This window comes from Amblyomma maculatum, chromosome 2 (genome assembly GCF_055883805.1).
Source record: "Amblyomma maculatum isolate TAMU_Amacu chromosome 2, ASM5588380v1, whole genome shotgun sequence".
Lineage (NCBI taxonomy): Eukaryota > Metazoa > Arthropoda > Arachnida > Ixodida > Ixodidae > Amblyomma > Amblyomma maculatum.
In genome coordinates, this window is record NC_139345.1 from 98,505,613 (window position 1) to 98,510,782 (window position 5,170).

Genomic DNA, 5,170 nt, shown 5'->3' on the forward strand with positions numbered 1-5,170 from the left:
AGCAATGAGAAAACGAATAAAAGACTCGTTTCGATAAAACAAACACGCTCTCCGACGCGCTATTGACTCGCAACCTCCATGAGCGACCCGCCCGGCCCACGGTGTGGCCCGGCACTTTTCTTGGCATTGACAGAAGTCTCGACTGAGCTCTTGGTTGTATTTCTAGCCTTATTTTAAACTCAAAATAAAAACTGGCCAGAATGTCACTGCGACATACAGAGTTTCGGAAAGCGCTAGCGATTTGAGAAGTATATATATAGGAGCGCGGAGAAGCAGTCGCTGCCCTTGCAGCAACTGACGCTTACCACTAATTATTTACAGTCAGGATGCGACTACCTTACTGATCAAATAATGAGCTTTATCGCTAGGTGAAGAAGAATATTCTATTTCGTTGAAGCCGGAGATGCGATTTTTTCTTCTTCTATTTACAGATTTGTATTTTTATAACTATCAGAGATATACGCCTGTGTGATCTGCGCAGACGGGTTGTACAGCAAGGAGGACATCATGTACGCAATCGACCTTAATCGAGCTAGAATTAACTAAAAAACTTTTTTTTTAGATTTGCATTGAGGGGCAATATGATAAAGTGGAAGTGAATAAATTGAAGGTAGATCCCTTAATTACACTGCGTTCATTTTTCTCTCCTATACTCGTCGCTCACGCTTCGTTTTCTGCGCAACTGTTGAGCGCAGCTAAAGTGTCGCCGGCTGGCGCACAGCGTGAGACGCAGCCTAATAATACCAACCTTTGTGGCAAGTAGGGGAGCCACCCCGAGGTAGTTCATTAGTCAGCACACGCAAGCAATCGAAAAAAAAAAAAAAGGCAACCCGTAGAATACAAAGGGACGCGGTAGGGTGGGGTGCACTGTACGGGACCCTGAACGACGAGAGCCCGGCACAAGGGGCTCCGCTCAGGACTGGGCCTCTTCGAAAACCGAGCTTCCGGACACCAGCGCGCCTCCACCCCCGCGGTTCTCTGCAGCCTCCTCAGCCAGTGTTGTCACGCCGGAAGCAGGGACTTCCACGGAATTAACCCGGAAACACAAAGGAAGCGGAACCGAGTCCATGGATAAAGATAAAAGCAAAGGAACCTATATAGTCTTTAGCGGAGGTGAATACGCACATACATACATGCATGTACACACGTACACTGCTAGGAAGAAAAGGGGGTGGTGGGGAGGGGGGGCTACTCACGCGTCACTTCCTGCATTCGCCGTCGCGAGCCGCTGCTGAAGGATGGACACGGAGCAGCAAGTGGGAAGGGCAGGGCAAGTCCGATGTCTCTCGCTGTGTTCCACCCCGGGCCCCATTCCGGGAAACACGCGTTCCTCGCCACGTTCCTAGACACGCGAGTGAGAGAAAAAGAAGGAGAATGAGAAGGAAAAGAAGCAATAGTTTCGAGACGTCACGCGGAGAACAAAACATGCGCGCAGCCTGCGCGCAGCGGGAAGCCGCGCAGTGCAAGAATTTGACAAAGCGAAGGACGACAGCTGTGTTTTTTCTGCTTTTCTCAACCTCTTGTCCGAGGACCAACGCTATGCACGTCTACCAGAGAGGACAGTGCCATCTCTCGAACGCGATAACTAAGATGGCCCCTTTGCTCCAAAGCACGCGTCCGCACGCTGAGACATCAAGCAGTGCTGAAGACGCACCACACCACTTCGTATGCCTCGCAGTAACGGTCAAATGACGGATCCGATATCCTATTATGCCACCGTGGGGACAAGCAGTTTCATACGATTTAGCCACTCATCATTCATCTCGATTATTGTTACTGGATTACAGATCAATATATTTTGAAGACCTAGATGAGAGCTCGGAACTTGCAGCATTCGCCGCTCGCTGATATCGCAGTTACGAATCCTCGTAATCACTCCGTGCTTTCTCTCACATCAGCGGCTAAACGTATGACGTAAATATATGACATGTAGTCGTACTGCCGTGTAATCTATTGCTTCTTGTTACGACTATTCATTTTCGATCAGTAGTTTTTCGGAGTTGACAATTTGGTTCATATAAATTTGGCTCATGTAAAGCACTACAGCAGTTTCAAACTTATGTGGTCGAAATGAACGTAAAACCTTGGGCCCACCTAAAGACAGGGTTTAGAGGTAGTATAGGGTCAGCAACTTCAACCAAATAGTTCCGCGAAGCTTTGTATGCATGTTTGTTTGTTTTGTTTTTTTCACTGTATTCTGTAGTACTATATAGTTCGTCATCGTCAGCCAGGTAAGCTGATCATTTTACGTGTGCCACGCGAACCGTGTCAACGTGAGCGTGTTCGCGTAATATACAGCTCAAATACATTGGTCACATTAAAGACCGCGCTCGAGAGGCTCTACGAGGTTCGAGGCTATCCGAGAATATGTACTCCCGTTTTCCAAAACGTCCTTGGGCACTTTCAGAGTTGTCATGGATGTCAGCCTCTGTGTTTCGGTTGGAAAGTTCCTCTTACAAGCCCTGCGGCGTAGAACTTTCTATTAACTCAAGCAATAGCGTCATGTTCAAAGTTTGCTGTGTTTTTTGGTCACTTTATGACAAGTGTTCCAGGTAGCTGGCTACACAAACTTTGTGCCCATATAAATATTGCCGGAGAATCTTGGAGTTTCGACGCAGCATGTTCTTACTCGAAAAGAGCGCTTTAATTCATTCTCGAAGCAAAAGGCAGGGATGATGGCTTGTCGCGACACCGATAAAGATCCAGACAGACATAAGCACTGAGCTTCTTTACATTCTTTTCAGTCCGTCTTCGATGTATTCGCCGCGAGATCGACCTAGAGGTGGCGCCACCGTAGCTCCGGTAGTGTGGATCGGCCGCCGGCGGCGCTCGCAGAAATGCACGCGGCGGCGTAGGTCTGCTTCAGAGTTTACGGCGGGTTTGTTAGCGATGAAAACGTGTCTTCTGCACTATTTCTGCAATGTTGTAGAAAAAAAATCTAAAGATTTCGCCAATGCAGCAGAAGAAGCGCGGATTTTAGGAAAACAAGGCATGCAACCACCAGTCTTCTAGATTTACTTTGCACGTTTCTTGCGCTGTACCACGCTCACCCGCCTAATACTTGGGCCGCCTAATGACAGCTTTGTTTTTCTTATCGACTTTTAAACAGTGTGCGCGTGTCTCGTGCGAGTGAGACAGGCTAATTTAGTGTCAAGCCCACGCAGAGACAAGGTTCGTGCTCTGACCTGCAGTACTTTAGGATGAATCGAGAAAGCCTGGTTTATTATATCGTGCTTGAGTCGAGGACTAAGCAGGTAAATGTAGCACTGACAGCGTACTGCATAGCGAGTTGCTTTAGACTGAGTGCACATCAACTCTGGCTAGACAACCACACACAAGTATTCCCCAAAAATGAGATCACGCCGACACGTTGTATAGGAAACTTCGCCGTACAGGAAAGCTGATTGTTCATATGTACAGCGCTGAGTGGATTGAATTTTCCGAGCTCATAAAGACGCGGATGCTTTTTGCGGCCACTCTCATAGAATGTGATAGTGTATTACTGCATGCGCCACTATCTAAATGATTTCCTGAAACCGAGCAAAATATAAGGGATTTCTGATCTGTGTGATGTTGATATATAATAGTAAATTAGTAGTGTAATTATTTTGTTTTGCAATGCCAAAAATTTTACCGTGTGAGAAAACTTTTACACACTTTGCAAAATTGACGATAATCAGCAATTTTCAGTACGTTAAAGTACAAGCTACGAATCACTCGCTTAATTCGAAGACATCGTCATAAACTGCGCATGGGCACTGTCATGTTCTGGCAAGCAATTTTAAATGCTGAAGATTTCTTTATCACTAATTATTGGGCAGTGACTAAATCTTATGCAAAGTAAAATATTAGGGTTAATTCCAAAACAGGTGCCGGATATAAAACTATTTCGAAAGAAATGGAGCTCATATCTTATCATGCGACTATAAAGATGTAACTAGACACTGATAATTAAGCCCGCATGAAGCTGTTTTACTCCCTTTGTCAGAAACGACGAGTTTGCTCGGAAGACAGCACTTGGACGAAAAGGGATTATAAAGATTATAATAGGCTACCAGTAAAGTACATTGATCTAGGTGTATTTTCTAATATTTAGTGTAACAATTAGGTGCAGGGAAGATGTTTCCCAAACATTCGAGCCTTTCTCTAAAGCAAAATGTGCTCACTAAAGCTTTTACGGATGCACAGAAGCATTCAACAGCAAAGCATATTGGCACGGGGTTTAACGCATGGAAGCGCATCGGCTATGACGGATGCTTGCAGAGGCTGGTTTTGGTGTCACTCTTTTTTTTTTTTTTCATTATTACCACCACATCCACCACGTGAGATTGTTTAATGTGCAGTCAAATCCCACAGCAGAGGAGCGCTTTTCAAAACGGTCGTGATTGAATCCCCCGTTCTCGAAATCAGCCGTCGAGCGCCCTTAACACTGAGATACCGCGACAGAAGCTCAAAAAAAAAAAAAAAATTCTCACACAACTCTATCATGCATACAGAAGGCATAGCCGGCATAGAGTTGCCTGTTCAAACTGCATTCTGCTATGAAGCAGTCTGCGGTGGCATATGTTTCAGTATCTGCGGTATTCCAAACAGAAACGGGATTATGCGATTTCTGAGCGTTTGCATTAACTTTTATTGACGGCAGCGACCTGTTTTGCTTTAGCAACGACAGTACCACTTCGTTTGAGACACCTCATGTCAAGGAATCTCAAGCGCCGAAGACCGCGATGGATGATGTCCTTATCCAGCATGACATACTCGATACGGACAAGTATTTTTTATGGAGCGTGGGGTAATAGTCTTCATATTTATTTTGCAAGAGATATAGGTAAGCAAAAGCTCACAGGAATTGCGAAACGAACAAAAACACTCCTGTAGACGCCGCATGCGCGCGCGTAAATCACTGCGGGCTGCCACGCGACGCGAAAACGCAGCCACACTGAGTAGGTTTCGCCGCTGAGCCGCAAGGTGGTGACTCTGCTCGATCTCGAGGCCAATACTAGTCTACTACATCACTGCTATGCGTGCAACAACACCAACTCATACAAATCGCAATTATCTGTGTTCAGAGCAAGCCTTCTCAATTTTGCCAACCTGGCACGCTTGCTTTATCTCAGTCGGTGCAGAAAACAATGCAGACTCGCCGGTTTTTAACACAAACTTAATCAGT